Below are 15,720 nucleotides of genomic sequence, written 5' to 3'. Positions count from 1 at the left end.
CTTCTTGGCCACAAGGGCACATTGTTGTCCCCTGGATAACTATGTTGGAAAGGTTGATGCTGAGGGTGCCCAGTGAGCCCACCATGGGCTCTGGCACCAAGTGCAGCCCTGGGCTGGGTACTTCACCCAGCACATCCCACCAGTCCATGTGGGTGGCACAAGCCCCCATGGGGTGCAGGGGGGGTGTTTAATGGCAGGGCAGGCTGGGGGGGGCTGTGCATCCAAGCTCCTCCACATCAGCACAGCGATGGAGCACACAGCACTACCACTGTCATTCATCATTACTGAAATGCTGCTGCCTTCACACTGCCACTCAGCTCACCTGCAGGTTGACACCAGAAAGAGAAAATGGAAGAAAACCTTCCCTTTCTTTTTTTTTTTTTCCTTTCCCTTTGATAGAAATATACAGGGAGAGTGTGAACGGCTCTTCCTCACTAGGGATTGGTGACAAATGGCCTGTTAAAAACAGATAACTTGTAGCCCCATCAATCGAATAACACCATGGGTTGTGGAGAGTGCTCAAGATGCATTATTTAAGCACAGCCAGCTGTCAATAGGGCCTGCTCTTTACTGAGAAATAAATGCCAGGCAAAGGGAGTTTTGTGGCTTGAGCCAAGGGGCCAGGAGCCTGTGAATTGATGAAGTCTGCCCTGAGCATCTGGTGAGAAGGACAGACCCCCTGCCTGGTGCACAGGGCAGCTGTGGGGCCCTCACACCCACAGCCTCTCCTTGGGGAAAGGGTGCCTGCCTCTGACTCCCATTCTACCCCAGCTCCTTCCCCAGTGGGTTCCCTCTGCTTCCAGCAGAACTGTCACAGCCTCCCTGTGAGGTCCAAGGTTTGCTGAGGTACCAGTTCACATGGACTCGACACCAGCACCTCCATAAATAACAGTATGTGTGTGGTTTTGCCTTTGCAAATAGCTCACCAAAATGATACTGCAGCACGAGGAACTAAGGGGTTAAAAGAGCCCTCCCCTTGCTCACAAGCTGCCTGTTTGGACTTCTCTAAATTTTCAGATGTATTTGAAGCGTCAAATGGTGATAATTGTTGTATCAAAGGGGCACGTGGGGGAATAATTTGCCTTTCTGAAGTGCTGCGAGATCTCCAGATGAAACGCTCGGCTGCTGTGATTGGCACTAAAAAGAAGGAATTGCCAATTCTTGTTAGAGACTCGGTTCCCCACAATGGTTTAGACGTGTGCCTTGGTAACCAGAAATCCTGCATTCCATCCCTCCTGGTTTTCAGGATGATGCACTAGGTGAAGGCAGCCTCTGAGCAGATGATTTCCACAGAGATGGCAATTCCCACGTGAAGGCAGGAGCCTGGGAACACTCCAGCTCCTGTTCTCAGCTGCATTCTGGTGATCAAACCCAAACAACCCAGATCAAGCAAAGTAGGTGGGAGCAGCAGGGACTCAGAAATCCAAAAAGCAAAGTCCAGGCTGTCAGCTGCAGTTGATGCTTCCAGCCTGTGAGCCCTTGGCTGAGCAGCACTGCCTGCAGAGCAAGTCAACCTCTGCACTGCTGTGCTCCCCCTCTGCCCCTTCCATTTATATCTCCTCCTGATCAAAGTTTCCTTGTTGTTTGTTTTTTTTTAATTCCCCATTTAAAGGAAGTATTGTCTGCATGAGGCCTCGCCCTGCATTTATTTATATTTCTGCTCACAGCAGGGTTTAAAAACAACAAACCAGCCCCTGAAATGGCAGCAGTTTCCCCATAACCTGAACCTCATTGAAATACTAATAACTAGGTTTTGATGCAGCTTTGTGGGTATTAATGCAAATGTTTTTCTGACTCTCCAGGTTTAATAGCAACAGCTTATACAACCCTAATTAGCATAACAAAATTCAGTGATGAGGAGTAAAATGCTTGTCTTGTTTGATGTTTCCTGGTAATTAGCAAGAATAATGATTTATGCAGAGTTCCTGGTTCTCAGCTCACAAGAGATGGCAGGGAGCACTCCCAGCAGTTAACTGGGCTTGTGGGGAGGACAGAGCTGCTGGAAAGTTCATGTTCCTTGGTGTGCCCCCAGCCCCAGCCGTGCTCAGGCAGTGCTTGTGTTACTGTCCAGCCAAGCACAGATGCAGTCCAAGGGCTCTGGGTGTGTTGGTCCATGCAGGGTTGGATGGTTGAGTGTTTTGTGTTCTCACCAAGTCCTAAATGCCTGCCCTGCCTTTGGGATAGGGACGGGCTGAGATCATGCAGAGCCAGGACGTGGTTGTTGGTTTAGAGACTGGACCCGTGTGTGTTTGAGATGCTGAGTTTTCCCTTCTGCATGCAGCTGGGAAGGTTGCCTTCTCCTATTGCAAACATTGGAGGCAGGGACCCCTGAAGTGGGTCTGCTGTGGAGGGAGGGTTCCACCCTGCTGTGCCCCCTCAGTGCCTCATTCACGTGGGGAGAAGAAGCTGCTGCTGCACAGCCTGTGCTTGCTGGTCCTGGCAGCAGCGTGCAGTGTTCTCCCCAGATAAAACCTTTCCCTGTGCCTTTGACAAAATGTTTGACCTGAGACTTTGTAAAATGTAGTGATGTGACTCGTGTGCTCTGTTTTGGGCCGGGAGGAGTTAAAGGTCAAAAGAAAAGAGGCTGCTGCTGGCGTGGCAGACACTGGCATTTCCCAGGTTGCAGCCCTGTCTTAGTCTCTGTTTGCAGACCCTGAGCTCTGTATCAGCCTTAATATTTCTCTTTGACTATGAACCTTTCTCCTTGGCTTCCTGGGGAATGGCAGCCTCTTCCCAGCCAAGAAGCCTCCTTCATCCCCCCTCTTGACTTGCAGAAGAGGGGAAGGATTAAAAGCTGCTGCTGGCTTTGCCACCGAGGTGCAGCCCCAGTTGTAGCAGCAGTGCTCTGTCACCTGCCATTGAAGAGCTGGTGGGGACAGTCTGTGCACAGAACCTCTGGGGAATGCTCTCAGCAGCCCCTCTCCTTGCCTGTGCCATTAAATATGTTATGAGTTACTGTCTTCCCATCAGGCTGAGTACATGAAGCCCTTGCAGTACCCACAGTTATCTTTGTTTCCTGCTTGCTCCTGCCCAATCCCCCAGCACCATCCTCTCCTTACAAAAGCTTTCACTGTATTAACAGCCATAAAGTAAACCATCCAGGGCAGTAAATTTTGAACTAGTAAAAAGAAACCCTCCTTTTATGTGGTATGTAGTTGGCTTTATGGAGGGCAGTGCTAAAGGCACTTATTGAGATAAATGTTTTGGCTGAGTTTTTAAAAGGACTAAACAATGTTGGCTGTTTATGGGTATGTAAGATGTCAAAATTAGGAGAGAAGTTAAAGTACCTGCTACTGAGCATCAGATGAATTTCTGTGGCAATCTGGAAGCAGCCCCTGCCTGACTCCTGGCAGGGACTTGGCCAGGCAGAGGAGAGGAGAGTCACTGTGTTTCCTAAGTACCAGAGCTTGGATGCAGCAGCAGACATGTCAGTGGCCTGATCCAATACAGCAAATCCATTGTTTCCTTGCTAGGAAAGCTAATTTTGCAAAGCAAAAGACTGAATGATATATAATCTGTGAGTGTCTCTAGTCTGTGGTGCTCTTGGGAGAGAGGAATTGTCATCTGAGGAATTGGACAGATGCAACCAGGGCTGCTCAATTGTATTTTCTCCTCCCCTCCACCCTCCCAGTGTTTCTGAAATGGCTCCTACCAGGACACACCCTGAGACAAGATGCATTCATTCATATTAATAACATTTGTGTATTTGCATGGGTAAGGTGGCTCAGAGAGAGGCATTCACGATGAGAGGAGTAATTTGGTCCAGCCAGTCTTTGCAGGCCACTCTGGGGAAAAGCTTTCCCATCCTGAGTGCACTGGGAAGCTTTTGCTGTGCTGTTTGCATAAGAAAGCACAAGCAGATCTGACAAGCTGCAAATGCCACCTGGAAATGTCCCCTCAATCCCCTCTGCACAGGCAGAACAATGCCTGTTGCTGCCTGTTGCTCACACCAGAGGAGCAGGAGGGGCTGACCCCCCACCCTTGCTGGGGACACGGGGGACTCTTAGGGAGATCTGAGGTCACACTTTTCCAAGAGATTAAAAATCACTGGATGGCAATGATCCCCCTGGAGATGTCACCCCAGAACCCAGAGCCATGGCTACCCAGCCATGTCTCACAGTTGGCTGCAGACCAGGCTCCCTGCTCCAGGAGGTGGTCACAAGGCACTGGGCTCCCATCTCTTCCTATTTCGTTTTCCAGTGTCTCCCCCAGAGAGGATTCCTGCAGAGTGGGCTCATGCCCTCCTCTCCAAGGGAGATCAGATTGGCTGGGGAGAAAGGAGCTCCAGTATGAGGTGACAGCCAGAGGCAAGGTAGAGAGAGGAGGGCCAGGAGAGACTGCAGCTGTGAAACACTTCTATCCCTTTCCACTTGGAAAGGCGTGTGGGCTTCCCAGAGCCTGCATCTGCATGGATGGGAATGATAGAAATGTAAAATGTGCCTTCTCAGGTTCTGAAGAGCACAGTTTGCAGCAGGAGATGGATCACCAGTCTTCCAGGGAATTGTGCTCTACAAGGTTAAGCATGTTTGCAGAAGAAATATGGATAATGCTGTTATCATGTATGACCTTTACTATATGTGTAACATTGTCAGTGACAAAAATGCCATTTTTTAAATGGTTTTCACACTATGGTATCCAGCCATTAATCATGATGTATGTGAGTGACTCTATATTGTTTCTCTGAAATTGCAGCATTAGATTACTTTCCATCCTGGCTGCTCACATGAATTGTACCCCCTGTTACCATGAGCAAGGTTCCTATTTTCCATGCCTAATGTCATTCTGGCCCTACATTTACCCAGAGGACTGGAGAGAAACTTCCAAGGCACAAAGACAGCAGCTCTCCTCTCCTTCCTCAGCAGACAATTTGTGCATATGTGCATATAAATGGTGCACTTACTTTAAGATGTCTCTCTAATCCAGGAGCTGATAAATGACTCTTTCAGATGCCTCTGCTGATGTTGCATTTTTAATGTAGACAAACTGGGGCTTTGGCTCTAGTCTGTGTATCCCTGCTACTGCCATCTCCTCTCTTTGTGGGTTAATGTTTCATCTTGCCTGGTGTAATTTGGGATTTTTTACTTCCAAAGTGTATTTTGATTTTCAGAAGGTAGAAAGCAGTTGGCAGTTTGGTGTTTACTCTTTTGTGGGATTTTTTTTTAGTTTGTTTGTTTTAATGCAGGGAGCTTTCAGGTGCAGTGCCATTTCCCACTGTACAGAGCTAATTTTTACCTCCCTTGCCTGAAGAAAGATGCCACCCAAAAGGGCTGTCAAGCAAACCCCCTTACGTCCTGCTTGAGCTGTGGCTTTGGGTATGAGCTGAGGTCTAACTGCTCACCAGGGTGGCATGTCACACCTGCCAGTACAGGACCTGTGTGAAGATCACAGGGAAAACAGAGCTTGCAGGTAGCCAGGTGGTCATTATTTGTAGCCCTAACAAATAAGCCCTGGCAATTTCTGCCTTTTCTCCCTTTATTGTTGGCATTAAAGCACCCACTTGAGAGCTGGGCTGGTTTTAGCAAAGGCACAGCCATGGGCAGCCCCTGCCCAGCCCTGTGCCCAGCCTCAGCCTGGGTGGGTTGGAGCTGGTGTGCCCAGATGCCATCAAAGGCCACATAAACATGGCTTTGGAGGTATCCCTGCTCCCTCAGTTGGAAAGGAGTTCACGTTATCCATGGTGTCACCATGGGCTTGATGGGAGCCTCTCTCTCTTTGCTGCTGGAGTGGGAGTGAATTTAATGAGTCAAAGAGAAGCGAAGAGTCTCTGATGGAAATAATGTGGGCGTGCTCTGTCCATGCAGAGCCATGTGTATCCATGGGTGAAGAGAGATTCCCAGTGTTTCATGTCTCCAAATGTAACTCATTAAGGTCTAATCTTGCTCATTCTCATTAGCATCAAACAGGAGCGAAGCCACTGAGATCACTGAGCTCTGCAGCTGGAGTGGGGGAGCAGAGAATTTGTCTGCTGGGATGAAAATAATTTTAGAGTAACAGAAAAGGTCTGTGTTTTTCTAGCCCATTGCTGATTTTGAGGAAGACCTTCTTAGCCCTTTGACATTCTGAGTGACCTCAGATGAACTACAGGTACCTTTGTCTCTGGGCTGGAGTATGTCTTCCTTCCTTCCACTTTCATGCAGGGCTCATTGTTTCAGAAGCTTTCCATTTCTTACTGCATGCAGGTGTTATGCCCAGTACAGAAGGGACTGGTTTCCTTTACACCACTTCCATAAGGCTCCATAACCTCTTTACTCCACTTTCTTACACAGCCCTTCAATATTGCAGAGGGGCAGCAGGTCCCCAGGCACAGGGTGCTAGACTTTCCCCAGAGAGCAGCCTGTCCCCACCAGCTCGATCCCTTCTTCTTTCCCCATGGATCCTCAGAGGCTTTACTGCTGTCCCCAGAACCCCCTGTTGCTTATTGATAACTATCTGGTACCAACTGAGTGCTTGTGGCTGCAGTAGCTCTTGCTTCACTGGATTATGGGCTGTGAGCCATCACCTGTGTCTCAGACCCTGCGTGGCACAGTTTAGGGCACAGCAGAGTGCTGCACCCCAGGGGTGACACTGGGAAAGGTGACAGCCAGGCTGGGTCTGCCATGCCCTGTGACAGCCCTGTCCTCCCTCTGCCTGAGCCCTACTCACCAGCCTCCCCTTGCAACTGCACAGGAGCATCTTGAGATGAATAAATTATGTGTGTGTGAGCAAATGCAAAACAAATTCCACATGCACACGAGATCAGGCGTGTCTCTTGTCTCTTTGTCTCTGTATCCCTGTATGCTTTTGTTTCTTGCTCTTCTGGTGAGCTTCTCCATGCCACATGCACTGAACTTTGGGACCAGTAATGCTGTGGGAGCTTCCCATTTGTTGGTACCATCTAAACACATAACATGCCTTTCTACCTACTTGTCTCAAACTTGTCTTGGACTAATCCCAGACTTTATTTTACCAATTTACTCTGACTTGCTGACTCTCTTCCCTTATTGCTTTATCTTAATGATAAGCCCTGCAGAATGTTTGGGATCTCAACACACATACCCAGTCTGGCTGTGTTGGGGTGCAAAGGGTGTTCTCCCTGCCTCCCCTCTGTGGAAGGGTTGATGTTGGAGGCATTACTCCATGTTCCACGCCACATAGTGAGTCAAACTCTGCTAAGTAACTAAATAAAGATGTAATTTTAATGATGATTAAATTGAAGCACCTCATTAATTTCATGTGAGAGGTGGGGAAGTACACGGCAGCTCTTTCCCTAAATTCATTGTTTGTCTGGCCACGAGACGTCCCCTCTCAACGTCTGGTTGAGTCTAATTTAAGTATGTAAATTTAATGGTTCAGTAAGTAAAATTGCCTTTATTGTTTGGAATGGTTTGCACAGTAATTTACGAGCTAGCAAGGCTCATTTGATAGGAGTGTATGATGGAGTAGGTGACTAGAGTGAAGGACGTGTTTATCTTAAGGATACAGGGGGAGAACGCAAATACGTGGCATCTGTAATCGGGGACCTTGGGATCACAGCACCACTGGGAGATTTGGGTATGGGCTGTGTCCCCAGGACAAAGGGGCCCTGAAAGCTTGGTCCTTGGTCACACCATGGCATGGGATGGCATCCCTTGGCCTACATGATTGCTGTCATTGCAGATCACACCAGAAGCAAGAGGTGCCAGTACACAGCTCATCTGGGGCAGCTGCTCCGTGTGGGAGCGATGTCGCCCTGATGCTCCAGAGAGGGATTTTTATCATCAAAATGAAGGACAAGAGTCCTTGCAGACTGCAGGAGTGTTTTTGGCTGTGTTCAAGTCTCTTTTCCCTCCATGGTGCTGCTTAGGAAGCCATTTGCTGGGATGCATGGGGGGCTCAAACAATTCCTGGTAGGAAATTAGAGGGTTGCTCTGCATTTGGGGGTGGTTTTCACCTGCAGCACAAGGAGCATGGGCATCACCTGAGGCTGGATCTGTGGTGAAGCCAGGCTGAGGTGAAAATGGTCTCTTTTAGCTGTGCGTTGGTGTCCTCCTTCAAGGTTCCTTCATGCTGTAACCAGCTTGTTGTATAGCAGTTCTTATTTTAAACTTGTGCTGAGGAACATGAAGTGCTTTTCAACTTTAATTAAGCCTCACTTACACATTTGTTTCCTGGGAAGTGATTATTGCTCTTCCCTTATAGGCTGGTACAGGAGGTTGTGGGGCTCTGCCCAGGGTCACCAAGCTGGGCAGTGACCAGTTGGGAAGAGCTCCAGGACACTCTCCAGCCCTCCTGCCAGCATCCTTGCAGGTAAACACTGCTTCCCACAGCTGTCGTGCTAGCAGAGAGGTGAAGGCAGCAAAGTCTAGTTTACCTGCCTGTAATCTGGCTTCCAGAAAATCTCTGTAAGGCACGTTGCAGTCATGGAAGAAGAAAATTGAAGTGTTACAACAAGCAACTGCTCTTTATAAGGAAACGTGGTGATACAGGGATAGGTTGGAAAGCCCGATCCTTAGCAAGGACAGGGACTCAGCATTTCATTGAGGAGAGTCACTTGTCATTAGTCACATAACCCAGGAAAACTCTCAATTTTTAATTTTATTTTTTTAATTCACCATTCTGCCCAGCTTTTACAGCCTCCCTGGCTCAGGCTGGACAGATGTGTGTACACCAGGCACGGCTAGGGGGTTTCTTCTTCAGCAGCTGGCATGCAAAGCAGGAGTGGACACCAGGAGAAGAGCTTGCCTAGCACCAACGACCCAGGGCAGACATGGGGGTTTACACTGCACCCCTCTTGCTCGTGGCTGTGTCCCACTGCCCCTGCTGAGTATGTGGGGAGCTCATTGCATGTCTCCCTGGTTTTACAGCCCACAGAGTTTCTTTTCCCCATCACAGGTAGCTGGGGAGATACAGCAGCTATGGCAGCATTCACTGTGGCTTCTGGCTACTACAGCTGGTGGGAGCAGGGCCATGGTTTCAAGAGCTTTTCAACTTAGTGCTTGAATCAGTGGCAAGATATTTAAGATATACAACAATACACAATATTTGTGGTCCTGCTTTTATTCCAAGAGTGAGAAGCAAGAGGGCAAATGCCTTTGACACGCTTTGGCCCTTCGAGCACCTTGTGGGTGACCCAGACTACAGAGAGATCAGTGCCAGGAAAGCTTTCCAGGTTGGAGACATCCTTGCTGCTCCCCCTGCACCCTGTCTGTCTGTGCTTGGGCAGAGCTTCAGGAGCTGCCAAGATGTGTTTAACCCTGTGGCTGCTGCATTGCAACAAGAGACCATTAGCAAGGCGAGCAGCTGTTCCATCCCTCTGTGCTGAGAGTGTAGCCATTTATTTTGCTAAGTAGACAGTGTGTAGTGAAGGGTGTGATGAGAAAGGAGGGGGGGGCAGGCGATGTGGAAAAAGAGATAATTAAAAAAAATGGAAGGAACTCTTGCAGATTGTATGGACTGTGTTCAGGGCTTGTATTCCTCAGGCTGTGGTTGAGATCTTGGGGGCTTCTCTGCAGTGTGCTCTGCTGCTGGGTTGGGTAAGGGAAGGATGGAGCAGCTGCAGCCAAAGAGATGGGAAACTCCTTTTCTCTTTTCCCATGTTTGGTGAGGAGGACCCACTGGCTGCAGTGGTGGTGTGAAAGGAACAAGGGACCTTTTTTTATGGTTTATCTTCTTCCATTGAAGTCAGCTGCTTTGTTCTCAGAGACTTTTGGTTGGACTTGATGATCGTAAAGGTCTTTTCTGGTCAGGATTGTTCTGTGAGTTTAAAAACTGCATTTTGGGGACTGGTTCTTCCTATTCTCCTTCACCTAATGACAACCCACCCAAACCCCTGCTGCCAGTCAGTCTGAGCTGTGCTGGTGCAAGAATTTCCCTCTGCTGAAGTGCGTATCAGGCTAAGCAGCAATACTTGCTTATTGCTGTGGTTTCTCCCTTTGTTTTTTTCTTTTTCTTTTTCCTTTTTTTTTTTTTTCTTCTGAGCCTGAGGAATGACAAAAGACACACCTGGGTTTTAAATGTCTATTTGTTCTTTGTGGTTAGTTCTTGGGTTGCTTTCTGAGGTCTTGCAGACCCCAGGTGGGAGATGCTGCTCCAGGAAGGGACCCTATTGCTTGTGGCTTATGGGAAGGAGCCATTAACGCAGCAGAAATACAGGGAAATAGCAGTATTGGTGTGGGGAAGGTGTCCACTTTGCAGCACTCAGGACAGAAATGTGCAATTAACATAGAAATTGGCCAAGGTTATTCCTAACTGACTTAAAAAACCTGTCCCAGCAGGCAGGGATGAGCAGAGAGAGCCCGTGTGCTCTGGGGCAGCACTGGGCAAAACCCTGCTGGGACCACCCGCTGCAGGACACCCTGAGAGGGGGGGGATTTGATGTTCCTGCTCAGATTGAGCTTTTTTGCCCCAGCATTGCATTTCTGCTCCCAGAGGGGGCTCCCCACTAGGCAGTCCTGCAGGTGTGCAGCCTTTTGTCTCCAGCACTGGCTTTCAAGGCCAGGCAGCTGCCTGTTCCTCTGCCTGCAACCCACCCCAAGGCAGGACACGCCTGGCAGCTGCTGCCTGGGCAGGATCCTCAGAAGGATGAAGAAAAAAGTGCAGACACTGAGGACTGCATACAGAGCCACTGTCAAGGGCCTTGAGACCAATTAGGCTATATTAATTACCTTTTGAGCTAGCCTGCAGCTTTTTGAAATTCCAGCATCATCCCCATCACGAACACCTTTTAGATCCTTCAAAGGATCAGGGCTGCTGGGTACCCAGGACAGGCTGAGATCTCTTCAGTTGCCCAGGCTCAATTATGTCTTTCAACACAGCTTGTCACCTCAAATCCTAATGCCCAAATGTGAGGGCACTGACCTTTTCAAGTCTTGGAAAGGTTGCTCAAATGAGACCTTTTAGATCCTTCAAAGGATCAGGGCTGCTGGGTACCCAGGACAGGCTGAGATCTCTTCAGTTGCCCAGGCTCAATTATGTCTTTCAACACAGCTTGTCACCTCAAATCCTAATGCCCAAATGTGAGGGCACTGACCTTTTCAAGTCTTGGAAAGGTTGCTCAAATGAGATGACAACCCAAAAGGAAGAAAAAAAAAAAAAGAAGAGGGGGGGAAAAGGAAACTTCACGTGACATGGAAATAATTTCTCATGTCCATGCGGAGGGTTCACTTACATAATTTATCAATATAGAGATAAGTAAAATTGTACAGTCTGCAAGGAGAGGCAAATTGGTGCCTTACAAAGCTTTACAAAAGATCTGTCTTAAGAATGATAGGGGAGAGAATCAACTGCCACCCCTGGACAAAGCAGTTTAGTGCTAAAAAATTATAATGTCAGGTTTGGCTTTGCCTACAATTTATATTTTACATAATAAAATTAGGGAGATTTCTGCCAAAACCTTGAAATGATGGTAAATATATGCAGGTTCTTTGTTTTAAATTCATGGGAACGGGGAGTTATGGATGTAGCAGGGGGTTAATCTTTTGCTGGGGCAGGTTCTTGTTATCTATATTACAGTATTAGGGTGCTGAGAGGGCTGGTGGTTTGGCTGGGTTTGATGGAGAAGATATAAAAATTTAATGATGGAAAACAGATATGCAAAGTAACAACAAATTATCTGCCTGAGCTGTGCTGCTCTTTCCTGAGCAAAACACAAATAAAGTGCATAAATGATAATGAACTAAAATGTCAATAATTGAAGATCTGAGTCACACGGGCAGGGAAACTTTTGTACTAATTATCCAGGTTTCAATCTTGCAGCGTCTCTTTCAGGAGCAGAGCAGCTTTAGCTATTTGAGTCATTTCTTGATCATGCAAACATCCATTGAAATAAATTCATTTTTCTTCCGTGCTTTTCAGCTCTTTTCCATAGCCCTGGGATGTGACTGTCTTTATATTAATAGGAACTGCTGCCTGACAAGCATTAAATGTACATTTAAGCCTTTTGCATACCCTGAACATGCTATAGCTGTTCCATGTCATGACTGCTGACGAGTGGGGTCAGGCCCTTTCCTCAGTAGATATTGCTGAGCCTATTAGGCTCTAACGGGGTTAGAACAATTGATATTTACAGCCCTGCCATGACCAGCCAGGTTTTTGCAGCCAGCACAAGGGCTGGCAGCACAAGGGGTCTGGTACTGGGCTGATGCACTGGCTGAGGGAGGTGTTTATCATCTCAGATGCTGAAGGAAGGTGAAATTAGGGGGAGAAGGTTGCTGGCTGGCTGGGATGAGTGTTGCTGCTTTAAGATTTATTGACAGCATCAACTTTTTTGGAAACACCGTTGTGGGAAGCTGCACGTGTGGCTTGTCAGGCTGCAAGAGCAAGGCTCTGCTCCTTCTCCCTTGGATGCAAACTTGCCCTTTGCCTGGTCTCTGTGCTGTCCCCTGGTCCCCTCCCAAAGGCGCAGCGATGGCACCTACTTGTGAATCTTGCACTGGGATCTGTGGGTGACGTGTGCCAGGGCAGTGCCAGGCAGGGATCACCACTGGCTGGATGCAGCCCCTGCTCTGCCCAAGCAAGGGGTTTGATAGTGCTGTGATTATAGCACCACTGGGGAGTCTGAGCTGATGGGCACTTTTGGACAAGGCACAGAGTGAGGTCAGAAACTTGACACATGCACAAATGGTGCAACTAGAGCTGGCTAAAGCCAGTGGTTTGGAGCTGTCATGCTGTGCTGCTCCTGCCATGCAGATTATTGCCCCAAGTGGAATTCCCAGCTCTGCCCAGAAGCTGGAGCTCTGCAAATCCAGGTGCTTTGGCAATCACCTGGGGTGACACTTGGGAAGGCGGTTAGTGGGAAGGCATGGGTTGTTTTTTTCCTTTGGCTTCAGACAGAGGAGCAAACCAGAGCAGAGCCTGACCTGGTTGCATAAGAGAAAATGTAAAAATAATCTGTGAGCGTGAGAAGGGAAGTGCAGGAGAGGTGGACCTGTGTGACAGCTCCTGGAGCTGTCCCAGCTCCAGCAAACATGCTCCTTGGTTGGACCGCTCTTATGGGGTGATTATTTCAGCTTGCTGGAGCCTGTTGTTGCAATGAAGCACTCAGAGCAGAAAACAGGAGGAAACAAGCAGAAAAGAGAGGTGAAACAGCCTTGCCACCCTGAGTATTAAGAAATTACCTTCTGCTCTGAAATGGTTTTGAGCCCAGAAGACAAGATAGAGAAAGGAGATTATGTAGAAGGCAAGAGGGACTGCTCTGCACAATAGGGTCTGGAAAGGTTTTTGGGCTTTGGCATTAGGATGAGACTTCTTGGAGCTCCAGCTTGGGGCTCGTCTGGTCCTGACCTCACATCTGCCACTCTTCTCCTTTGTAGAGGGTACTTAGGGGAAGAGATGAGGAAAAGTAAGCCATGACTGGTATTTCCTTTCACCTAGGGATGTCACAGGGCTTTGCAGAGTTGGACAAGTACTGTCTGATAAAGGGAGAGCTTGCAAACAGGTTTAGTGACCAGCAAGGTGAGGCATTTGTTTCCTTAGGAAAGAGAAAGCAGAGCTCCCGAGCCTCAGGCTTCCTGATCAGGCAGCTAAACAAGAACAAAAAAAACGTAGGAGAAAACTGAATAAAACTCATTCTTGCAGCTCACTGCAGGTGACCACTTTCCCAAGGTATTTGTTCTCCTCTTTATTCCACTCACTTTAGCATTCATGCTGCACAAGCAGCCGCCTCTCTCCCTCCTGGCAGGATACAAATGTCAGTCAAGACAAGGAAAGTCCGAATCCCTCATGTCACAGCGTGACAGGGAGGCCTGGATGGTGGTTAAAGTGAAGAGAGTAAAGGCTGATTTAGCACACTCTGTGTTAAAAAGACTTTGAACAGGCAAGTAGGTGTCAGTGCAAGGTGACTGAACAACAACCCTGGGTGTCCTTAGGGTGCACTTGCTGCTCCAGCAAGAGCTGTTTGTGTGCAAATCACCTGCTGGAAGTGCCGGGCATCCAACCCAGTGGCTGGTTGGTGTTGCTGCTACTTTGGTATTATTTTATTCTTTTTTCCTTTTTAGTTTAAAAAACGGATGTGTTTTGGAACTGTCAGCAAGGTGCAGGTGGGAAGTTGCATTAAGAAAAAGCACCCAAGAAGCTGCCCAAGGCAGGGGACGTGCCGTGGCTCGTGGCCCAAACGCTGCTGGCAGTGCCACAGGGATGGGGCTGGGCTGGGTTTGGAATCATAGAATCACAGAACTATTCAGGCTGGCAAAGCCCTTTGGGATCCCTCAGTCCAACCATCACCCCTACTCTACAAATTTCTCGCCTAAACCACCTCCACCAACACCACATCCCAACGACCCTTCAACACACCCAGGGATGGTCAGTGGCTGGTTGGTGTTGCTGCTACTTTGGTATTATTTTATTCTTTTTTCCTTTTTAGTTTAAAAAACGGATGTGTTTTGGAACTGTCAGCAAGGTGCAGGTGGGAAGTTGCATTAAGAAAAAGCACCCAAGAAGCTGCCCAAGGCAGGGGACGTGCCGTGGCTCGTGGCCCAAACGCTGCTGGCAGTGCCACAGGGATGGGGCTGGGCTGGGTTTGGAATCATAGAATCACAGAACTATTCAGGCTGGCAAAGCCCTTTGGGATCCCTCAGTCCAACCATCACCGCTACTCTACCAATTTCTCGCCTAAACCACCTCCACCAACACCACATCCCAACGACCCTTCAACACACCCAGGGATGGTGACTCTACCACCTCCCTGGGCAGCCTCTTCCAGTCTCTGACCACTCTTGCTGTGATTTTTTTTTTCCTTATGTCCAGTCTAAACCTGCCCTGTTGTGCCACCCAGGGGTTCCCTGCGGAGGGGGAGCCCCAGCTTCAACCTCACCCTCCTTCCAGCCCTCCCCTGCCCTTTTGGCTGGGGGTGCAGCAGCACCGACCTGCATCCCTGTGCCCCCTGGGCTGGCAGCTCTGACTGCAGGGGGGGGGTGTGGGGCCAGGGGCACCCACAGCCCCCTTGCAGCCCCTTCCTCCCTCCCTCCTATTCAGGTATTAGTTAATCTGATTTGTCTTTTTATTCCCCCCCCAGCTGCTTTCATCTACCGCAGCCTGGTTTGAGGGTGGGATGGAGAGGGGTTCAGTCAGCCGGGTGGCCACGGGGATGGGCTCTTTCTGGCGACATTGCCTGTGAAACCCTGCGGTCCTCCTGACAGTCCGTGTCTGCACCGAACATTGCCCTCCCAATGCCAAACATTGCCCTCCCAGTGCCGAACGTTGCCCTCCCAGTGCCGAACGTTGCCCTCCCAGTGCTGAACGTTGCCCTCCCAGTGCCAAATGTTGCCCTCCCAGTGCCAAACATTGCCCTCCCAGTGCCGAACGTTGCCCTCCCAGTGCCAAACATTGCCCTCCCCGTGTCGAACATTGCCCAGTGCCGAACATTGCCCAGTGCCGAACATTGCCATCCCAGTGCCGAACATTGCCCAGTGCCGAACATTGCCCAGTGCCGAACATTGCCATCCCAGTGCCGAACATTGCCCAGTGCCGAACATTGCCCAGTGCCGAACATTGCCATCCCAGTGCCGAACATTGCCCAGTGCCGAACATTGCCCAGTGCCGAACATTGCCATCCCAGTGCCGAACATTGCCCAGTGCCGAACATTGCCCTCCCCGTGTCGAACATTGCCCAGTGCCGAACATTGCCATCCCAGTGCCGAACATTGCCCAGTGCCGAACATTGCCCTCCCCGTGCCGAACATTGCCCAGTGCCGAACATTGCCCTCCCAGTGCCGAACATTGCCCTCCCAGTGCCGAACATTGCCCACCCAGTGCCGAACATTGCCC

The sequence above is a fragment of the Chaetura pelagica genome, unplaced genomic scaffold (assembly GCF_000747805.2).
Source record: "Chaetura pelagica isolate M959 unplaced genomic scaffold, ChaPel_1.0 scaffold180, whole genome shotgun sequence".
NCBI lineage: Eukaryota > Metazoa > Chordata > Aves > Apodiformes > Apodidae > Chaetura > Chaetura pelagica.
The sequence above is the reverse complement of the archived record's forward strand: the minus strand, read 5'-3'. Positions refer to the sequence as shown.